This window comes from Electrophorus electricus, chromosome 1, assembly GCF_041902795.1.
Source record: "Electrophorus electricus isolate QZ-2024a chromosome 1, ASM4190279v1, whole genome shotgun sequence".
Lineage (NCBI taxonomy): Eukaryota > Metazoa > Chordata > Actinopteri > Gymnotiformes > Gymnotidae > Electrophorus > Electrophorus electricus.
Genome location: NC_137497.1, coordinates 2,593,721 through 2,603,720, shown reverse-complemented (window position 1 = coordinate 2,603,720; position 10,000 = coordinate 2,593,721). Strand labels below are relative to the sequence as shown.

At 39.5% G+C, this 10,000-nt stretch overlaps 3 protein-coding genes and 1 long non-coding RNA gene across 5 annotated transcripts in view; 2 read left to right on the top strand and 2 right to left on the bottom strand.

The window, feature by feature from the left end:
* LOC113569026 (NLR family CARD domain-containing protein 3-like) overlaps window positions 1-2,493 on the bottom strand; it is a 21,256-nt gene extending 18,763 nt beyond the window's left edge. Inside the window, exon 1 of the mRNA XM_081711186.1 lies at window positions 2,400-2,493. The gene's annotated coding sequence lies outside the window, so the exon portion shown is untranslated. The remainder of the gene's footprint in view (window positions 1-2,399) is intronic.
* The window catches only part of LOC118241310 (uncharacterized), a 451,150-nt gene that overhangs the window by 54,307 nt on the left and 386,843 nt on the right, over window positions 1-10,000 (top strand). The window lies entirely within an intron of this gene.
* Window positions 2,631-3,481, top strand: LOC145659450 (uncharacterized). Its single transcript, XR_014125672.1, has 2 exons — window positions 2,631-2,729; window positions 3,348-3,481. It is a non-coding gene; the product is annotated as an uncharacterized LOC145659450 (long non-coding RNA).
* Window positions 8,129-10,000, bottom strand: part of LOC145657910 (uncharacterized) — a 4,717-nt gene continuing 2,845 nt past the window's right edge. Inside the window, exons 5-6 of one of the 2 annotated variants that reach the window (XM_081714715.1) lie at window positions 9,897-10,000; window positions 8,129-9,806 (exon numbers count right to left, since the gene is read on the bottom strand). The exon at window positions 9,897-10,000 is cut by the window's right edge and continues 146 nt beyond it. The gene's annotated coding sequence lies outside the window, so the exon portion shown is untranslated. The remainder of the gene's footprint in view (window positions 9,807-9,896) is intronic. The other variant, XM_081714769.1, reaches the window with a different exon arrangement.

Below are 10,000 nucleotides of genomic sequence, written 5' to 3'. Positions count from 1 at the left end.
GTGTGTTAACCTGCCCGAGAGGAAAAGGAGCAACCACATGATTTCTGACACACACACCCTCACACCAGAGATAACGAGTCAAATATAAACCCAGGCTGTGTCTGTAATGGTCTACTCACTCACTCACTCACTCACATTCCTCCACACAGACGGGTCTATATAGAACACTACATAAGGTACATGTTAGTGAGACTAGAGACAGAATCTATCAACACCAGTCTGTGATAGAAATATATCACTGTGACCTTTCATCACTGAAACTATCTGGACACTTTAGTAAAACACTTTAGTGATGATTTATAGTTTCAGTTGTGTTATGTTGTGACTTTAATAATACCTAGCACTATAGTTATGTGATACTGAACCTGACATGTCTGATATATGCCTTAATCAGTGTACATCAGTAGTTCGCTACATTTACAGTACACTATAGGTGGTGGTATCTTTGTCCTTAATCAGTGTACATCAGTAGTTCACTACATTTACAGTACACTATAGGTGGTGGTATCTTTGTCCTTAATCAATGTACATCAGTAGTTCACTCCATTTACAGTTCACTATAGGTGGTGGTATCTTTGTCCTTAATCAGTGTACATCAGTAGTTCACTACATTTACACTACACTGTAGGTGGTGGTATCTTTGTCCTTAATCAGTATACATCAGTAGTTCACTACATTTACAGTACACTATAGGTGGTGGTATGTTTGTCCTTCATCAGTATACATCAGTAGTTCACTACATTTACAGTACACTATAGGTGGTGGTATGTTTGTCCTTAATCAGTGTACATCAGTAGTTCACTACATTTACACTACACTATAGGTGGTGGTATCTTTGTCCTTAATCATTGTACATCAGCAATTCACTACATTTAACTGGATAATTGATCAACATATTTAGCCAATGAGACAGAGTTTAACTGGATAAATATGTTATAAGGAAAAACAAAATTAAATAATATTCATCATAATTCATCCATCATGTCTGGGCCTGTTGAACAGAAACAATCTGACATGATCTCCACAGTGGCAACTTCTGCCAACATCTTGATAATTTTTTTCTGTAAAACAACAAAGTCTAAACTACTCTGCCTAGATATTATTCTGGTGGGTTATGCCAGGCTATCGATACATATGATCAATAAATATTTCAGAGAAATTACCATACAAACACAACCAAAGATGCTTCTGTCATTCTGTAAGGTATTTAAAATTCTTGGTATCTATTTAATGAACTTTCCGTGTGGACCATGTTTCATCTATTGCAGAATGAAGTGTTGTGAATGTAGATAATTATGATTATGGATAATGAAGTTCAATAAAGTAAAATATCTCATTTATTATAATATTTAGATTTTAAAATGTTAGATGTTCTGCTGTTTGGGAGCTTCCTCTCTTCCCACATTACCTCCTCAGTCTTGGAAAAGATTCATTCACAGTGAACACTTGTTGCTGGCATACACAGGTGTTTTTACCATTATATAAATGTGTGGATATACAGCACATCACTCCTGTCAGTAAACCAGAGGATCTCTCTCTACACACTTTCTATATATTAATGTCACTGTATCTATAACTACTGCTCACTGGATGTCTCTCACTAGCCTATTAGTCAATATGTCCTATCAATAACCTTCTATCTAGATAACACTGAATCTCTCCATCTCTCAAATTCTCTGTTCTCACAAAACCCCTCAAGGTTGGTGTGTGTTTTCTTGACTTATAAGCATTCATAGAGTGTGTGACTGAGACAGATGTGTGATCAGGTGTGTTTCAGACACTGTCAGTCAAAGCCAGGAGCAGCAGCTACTGTATAACACCTGTAGAAACACAAGCTTAGTTCACCTGTGGTCACGTGACATGGCCGTTTTGAGCCACCTTTCGGATCAGAGTTTCAGAAACTCGAAACAAGCGTAGAAACGTCCGTGTCGACCGTCCCATCCTAACTACAGGTAACACTACAGCTAATGAATTAGACAGGGAATCTGAACTGCCCACTGAGAATGTGGACAACACTACAAAATGACTGAAACTGAACAGAAACTAACTGTAAAAAACACACATCACAGCAGCGACTTTACATTTAGGCCAGAGGAGTTTTAACTGGGACCATTTGGAAAGATCACTGACTAACTACGACTTAAAATCCAGATTTACAATAACTGACTACGTATATCTGACCCCGTTAAATTATTATTTTTAATATAACTGTGATCGTACTGGGCGTTCGCCATTTTTAGTGTCCCCTTATTTTAGATGCGTATCGTTAACTTCACCAGGACTTTAATCTTTAATCCACTTTTAGGTAAACCTACGATTTAAACACAGAACTACGTACTTACAAAACACGTTATTTAAACTGCACCGACATCGCATTTTATCAAACAGAATGAACTTACCGTGAAATATTTTAAACGCGCGTATCTCCAATCCGCCCAACTAATGGTGACAGTTCAGAAAATACTTTCGTTTTCTAGAGAAGGGAGAGACTGCAGGAACTCCAGCGGGTAAGTAGAGGGCGGAGCACATGTCAATCATTTCAACTGAAGCCAATTACACAACCGATTTCTGGTGTCAGTCATTTTTATTAAGCCAATCAGCAGCCAAAGTTACCTGTCCGTCATTTTTCTGCAGCCAATCATAGACATACAGTCTATACAGCCAATGGAGTCACAGTCCAAAACGGACTTGTTTTGCGGCTGCGCTGAGAGTAAATCTCCACTATGTCGGTACGTTGAAACACTTCGGAACTTGCCGCTTTGTTTGTAGATCTAACTTACAGATGATTGTAATTTAGACAGATAATCAGACTCACAATAAGCATGTAAGTGTGTGGACGTCCATGGCATGTTGTGCACATGACAAATAAAATTTTATTTCTTAATGGCTGAATGTTGGGAATGTGTGTGTGTGTTTATTTCAAGTATTGTGGAAAAATAATTTATTTATTTATCTGTATCAGAAAATTACATGATGTACAGAACATAGAACACAGAACACACAGAACACATAGAACACAGAACACACAGAACACATAGAACACAGCCTAACAGTAAGAAGTAAAACAATAGCAGTAAATGTGTATTAGCATTGCTGGTTACATAACAGTTGATCATTTACATTTTATGTTAAATAAATGCCCTGCAGAGGAGATAAAGATACAAGACAACAGTAAGAATAAATAACAGCTGGATCACTGCAGTGCTCTTCCATCAGAAGAAGGAACCAAACACAGGCTCCCGCAGGACCAGGACCGTGTCACGCACTTTTCTCGCTCACAATCACCTGTCTTCTGACAGGAGACACCTGCACCTCATTGACCTGCACACGTATTTATACACCCACAGGTCTGGAAGGACGGTGCACATTAGTAGCCGAACTACGTGAGCCTACTGGAGAGAAGCTACTCCGCTCCTACCTATCCACTAGACTCGGCGACGTGACGTGGAAAGTATGAACAATAAAGAACTTGTAAATGGAACTTCGCGTCTCGCTTCCTCTCTGCCACCCCTGTCACACTACTAAACACATATTTTCATCTGGGCTACTCCTGTTGTCGATTGGCTTAATAAAAAGTGTTTGACAACACAACTCTGTCCTGATCATCATTTGCTATCAGAGCTTGAACAGCTTCCATCAGGTCACAAGTTCAGAACACCTGCTGTAGGAATGAAACACACAGTGAGGTGTCCTTTGTCTCCACACCTGTACCTGCTATCGCCATGGCAGCTCCTGTTACTACGGCAAAAATAGAACAGAAAAAAATATGTATCTTATTTTTTTTTCTTTTTAAGATCTAAACCCCCTGGTTAGTCCTGAGACACTAGTCCAAGAGCAAAACCCCCTGGTTCATCCTGGTTCCCTAGTCCCACAGCTCTTCTGGTTAGTTGTGTGACATAACAGCAAAGTAACCATGTAGTAAAGTAGTAAAGTATTCCACTGTCACAACATCCCAGGAGAGATCAGACTAGGTCTGAAGTTGGCTGGCCAAGCTTTTCTTTCCTTTAGCACCAGTTCTGAGCCAGAGAGATGCAAACTGATGCAAACCTCCAAATGGGATCAGTCAAACTATGAGTAGGAGAGAGAGAAATAGTGTATACTAACAGTCAAAATGATGTATTGCTGGATTTGATTGATTGATTTGACAGCTGTCAATCACCCCCCACACACACACCACCCAGACCCCACCCCCACATATTTATTATTATTATTATTATTATTATTATTATTAATAATAATAATATTATTATTATTATTATTATTATTATTATATGATATGATGTGACAATATATTATATGAAATTAAACACAATCAGGGATCCTCAAAATAGTTTGTTTTTTTTTAAGAAAATAAAATTCTTTAATTGAGAAATAATCAAGTGATTAAAGTAAATAAAAGTTATGAGTCTTAAATGAATACGTACCACCCAGTCTTTAATGTCCGCTCTGTTCCGAGTCCTGATACTCAAACATGCGTATGGGTCTCATTTATGTCTCTCTCTCTCTCACTCACCCACTCACTCACCCTCCTCCCATTGGCTGATTCTCTAAGAAGTCACACCTCCTCCCAAGTCCTTCCCCCTACCATACAGGAATACACGTTCTGTCAAAAACTGATATAAGGTGTCCCACCACACCAAAAACCAAACTCCTCCCAGGGTCAGAAAGTTCAAATTTTGCCACCTTTTTTTTCTACCCAACCAACCAGACCAAAAGAGGTTTCTTTAATTGAGAAATATTAATGTGATTAAAGAAAATTAAAGTTTTCAGTCTCATACTACACCAGTTTTTCTCCACTTTGTCTGTCTGTTCAGTGTCCTCTCTGACACTCTGCAGCCAGAGATCACTGACACTCTCTCTCTCTCACACACACACACACACACACACACACACACACACACACACACACACCTCCTCACATCTTATCTACCAGATGTGCTCAAACGGGGCAATAAGCAAACTTTTCACAAAACATCACAAAGTTTTCATTTATTAGTTTTTTCTCAGATCTCTAACCAGTGTGGTTACTCTGTAAGTTTTATCACATGTTGTACTCTTACCACTTTCAGTGCATTCCACAACTGAGAGCGGTGTTGGGGGAGGGACGTCATTTACAACTTTTATCCGAAAACCATCTTTCCCCACCGACTTTTTCTAAAAGCCGTGTTTTCAGTACTTCACTCCTTTAGTTCAGAATTGTAAGCGATACATCTGAAAACTTTGCCAAGTCGTCCGAACGAACATGGACATGGATCAACCGTTATCCTTTTTTATATCAACAGGTAAGCAATTCAGTAATGCTTAAGTAATTCATGCTAAACCTTATATTAGTATAAGTTAGTAAAAGGACTGACATGTATTTAGCAATTTATTTAGCTAATGGCTGAAATACTTTATCGTGCGTTGAATAATTTAACTCGGTGGGGCTTAGCGTCGTAATTCATTTCAGGTCTAGTTAAAACATATAAGGCGCTGTCAGGATCTGAAAATTATTAATCGTATTAGAAAATTAATACGTTGGTCAGTCGTCTTTTTTTCACCGCCACATATTAGGGTGAAAATAGTAATGTTCTTTCATGAAGGTATTTTCTGAATTAGCGGATTGGATATCTCTACCGGTTGCGTAACTTAATTGCATTTTAGCAAACAATCAATACATATTATGTACAAGCTATGGTAACTATTCTTGTATCTATACAAGTAACTATAAGTCGGTGAATCTATTTACTTAAATTAAGCAATAAATGACACAACATCAATGCCGTGTTGCTATAAAGGATACCATCATGGTGATCTTTTCTGCTCATGGTCTATAATTCTGTTCTATGTATTTCCATAGTTTCCGACGTTTAGTTCCTTGACTCTGTGGAGAGAATTGCTGACCAAGGTCATTTCTTATTTGTGAACTTTTATATATTTTAATTGTATGTATTTTATTTATCATTTAAATTGTTACTTTTTATATGCAGATATAAGGACACAAGCTGATGAAACAGTTCATATACTGAATGAATTGTTACAAGGTAATCTTTTCTAGAGTGCGTCTACCATATGTTAAAAGTCCGCTTTACGTCTAAAAGTTTAGGCAGTGCGTTAATTTGTCACAAAGCCAGAAGGGGTGAATCCCGCCACCGTCATTCACTATTCATCGAGCCCTCCGGCGGAGCTCTCAAATTTTTCACCTCGTACAACCGGCAACGTCTACAGAAACGTATACAGAGGTCACTGTGGCTTATAACATGTATCTAAATAACTCGGCCTATTCACGCTGTTCAACCACACTAACCTGTAGGACACCATTTCCACGTACATATATTTTTAAAAGCATGTTTATTAATCACATTTATACTAGACTAATTGGATCAATGTTTTTTCTAAGATGACTTGGAAGACGGGGATCAGGAATTGAGTCTGTTCGACTGGGAGGCTGATTTAAGAGCTCCTCCCCCATTTGAGTGGTCGGATAAAGAATTCTCACTAATTACTGAAAATATTCCATATTTTTCCTGCTCAATTCCTGAAGCTGTTATCAAATGTGTTTAGTCAGCAGTGACACGTCATACCAGGATCAGACATTATCAGGATCAGACATGTCATTCATTTTGTAGATGATACTTGATTCTAAAGTAATATTCCAATGGGTTCTGCCATCATTAAAGAACTCAGGATGCCAGGACAAGGTTAGTCAATCATCTAGTTTGGGTCAAAGCAAATATATGGTTTAGTACAGTTTGGTGCAGGTGCAAAACTGCTGTCCTGCTGTCTAGTCATGCAATGTACTCTCATATTTATGAGTCCTAATACATTACAGATTTAATTATTCAGGATGAGCATGTTAGATATAAGATGACTAATATATCTGATCATTTAATTGAAGTGATAAAATGAAGGGTCAGTTATGAACTACATAGTCTGATGCAGTACAGTGCAGGAAGAATCGCGGTGCTTCACTGGTTGTATGAGAGCACTGAGAGTAGTACTGAGAAGACTTAATTAACTTCAAAATGTTTCTAAAAATAAAGGTTTTTGGCAGTGCACACTGATGCTGATGTGCAGTGAGGAACTGGTGGTCATGTAAATGATTATGGGACATGGGTACATGTGACTTTTTGTCAGGGGATAAATGAACTGGAGAGACTTGGTGGTGTGTATTTTTTCATTTATGTATTTATTTTCATATCTTATTTTCTTAGGTAAGTAATATATGTATGAAACTCTGGTAAAGAGTGTCTGCCAAACATTATAAATGTAATCTGTTTAAGTGTGAATGTAATGTTTAGCATTGCTTCATAAAGTTGGTATTGCAAATAATTCTTGAATCACTCTCAATTAGTTACATAGCTGCTTGATGTGGAGTGTAAAGGAACCTTTGTCTTGAGAGGTCCTAAGCCAGCTGATTCTTGCAGTAGTCATTGACTAATTTATATGTCTTCTACTGTGTCAGACTGTAACACCGCCTCACCAGACCCGCACTCCTTCAGATACCTGTACAGTGCTCATGCAGCCTACTTCCAGGTACTCTGAAAAGTCCGTCCCTCATGATACTAGCATAGAATATCAGTAAACTGCGTGCACAATGGTTGGGGCCAATCTTCTCTGTGGCCAGTCCAGGGCCCCGGGGCCCCTCCGGAGCTGCTTCGGCCCCCCCTTGGCCCTTCCGGAGGCGCCCGAGCCCATCCGCGCCGTCCCCGGCCTTCCCGGGCGCACGGTTCACCCAGAACCCAGAATCTGCCCAAATTCCTGGCCTGGTGACCTCTGTGACCTCTCTGGCAAGGAGGCGGGACTATGGCGATAGAGGGTCGGCTGTTGTTTCGCATATTAAGTAGCCATGTGCAGTTGATCATGCATGTCAAGTAGCTTTGTTTCATGCTGTTAGACTGGCTTTTCAATATCTTCTATCTGTTTGTAATTATATTCACTTAAGATTAAGATTAAAAATTTGAAGATTAAGATTAAAAATCCAGACATTTCACAGAATGTCAGTTTCATTGGCTTACGCATTTCTAATGGTTTTCCGCATTTTAAAAAATATCTCCCACTAATATATATAGTTAAAATTGCATGTTCATTTAAGAATAAGATTAAAGTTGACTTAATTGAATGTTATTTCCTACACAGGAAACCGAACTGTTTGAATAGTTGTTTATTGTTCATAAAATAAATATCAATCAAAATAAGTGCATAATTTGTGATATTTTGGTAATGAGACACAAAGTTATTTATTCACTTTCTTAAAGTAGTTTAAATTGGTGCCCATTCACTTTGTGCATCAGAATGCACAATAAATCTGTGCTCATTCACTTTGTGAAGTATAAAGCACAAGAAATCAATGCTCGTTCATTTTTTGAAGTACAAAGCAGAATAACTGAGACTTAAAATAGAGTGCAAGTCATTGCTCATTCACGCTGTGAAGTACAAAGCAGAATAAGTCAGTGCTGCTTCACTTTGTGAAGTATAACAGTATTAAACAGTGCTGCTTCACTTTGTGAAGTACAACAGTATTAAACAGTGCTGCTTCACTTTGTGAAGTATAACAGTATTAAACAGTGCTGCTTCACTTTGTGAAGTATAACAGTATTAAACGGTGCTGCTTCACTTTGTGAAGTATAACAGTATTAAACAGTGCTGCTTCACTTTGTGAAGTATAACAGTATTAAACAGTGCTGCTTCACTTTGTGAAGTATAACACAGTATTAAACAGTGCTGCTTCACTTTGTGAAGTATAACAGTATTAAACAGTTCTGCTCACTTTGTGAAGTATAACAGTATTAAACAGTGCTGCTTCACTTTGTGAAGTATAACAGTATTAAACAGTGCTGCTTCACTTTGTGAAGTATAACAGTATTAAACAGTGCTGCTTCACTTTGTGAAGTATAACAGTATTAAACAGTGCTGCTTCACTTTGTGAAGTATAACAAACAGTATTAAACAGTGCCGCTTCACTTTGTGAAGTATAACAGTATTAAACGGTGCCGCTTCACTTTGTGAAGTATAACAGTATTAAACAGTGCTGCTTCACTTTGTGAAGTATAACAGTATTAAACAGTGCTGCTTCACTTTGTGAAGTATAACAAACAGTATTAAACAGTGCCGCTTCACTTTGTGAAGTATAACAGTATTAAACGGTGCCGCTTCACTTTGTGAAGTATAACAGTATTAAACAGTGCCGCTTCACTTTGTGAAGTATAACAGTATTAAACAGTGCTGCTTCACTTTTGAAAGTACAAATGATTATGAACAAGACCCAGAATAAATAATTAAAATAGGAATAAATATACACACAGAATAAATAATTAAAGCAGGAATACATATAAAACTATGTAAACCTGCTGTGGCCAAACTCTTTAGTTTTAGGTTGGCCACACTGCTTGCAGGCGTAGTGCTCATGCTCGCGTCGCTTCGTGGGGACGGCCTGTCCATCCGCAGCGGCGGCGGCGGCAGCAGCAGCCTCGGCCTCTGCCTTTTTCTTCCAACGCCACGCCGTGGTCCGGGGCACTTTGGGCCCGGCCGGCGCGGCAGGGGCAGCAGGAGTGGCGACGGTGGCAGAAGCCGCGTCGCCTTCCGGACCGGAGCTCGTCGGGGTCTCCCCGGGAGGAAGAGGAGGTTGGCCTCGGACGCGCTGAGAAGCCTGCCCGGACGCATCCTGCTGGATGTTAAAGTCAAAGGCAGGGTGCCCGTGAGCCGGACGCTCCGGGAGCTTACTCAGCGTGGGAGGGAAGGGTTCTGGGGCCACCATGGGAGTGCTGGACTGGCCAACGCTCAGGTGCAGAACATCCTGTTCCTGCTTTTTCTTCCTGGCGTTGTACCTGTAACAAAAACAGCAGCACACCCTATTAGTACTCAGCCTGTATAGTCCACAGTGCCAATAAGGTCAATATAAAACCCCCTAAACTCACCACTGGGTCAGGTGTCTGCTGATTCAACTCAAAAAGTTGAATACCGGTCCGGGTCACAAGGCCGGGGCTGCCGAGGACTACGTCACTGATGACGCCGTAGTCCC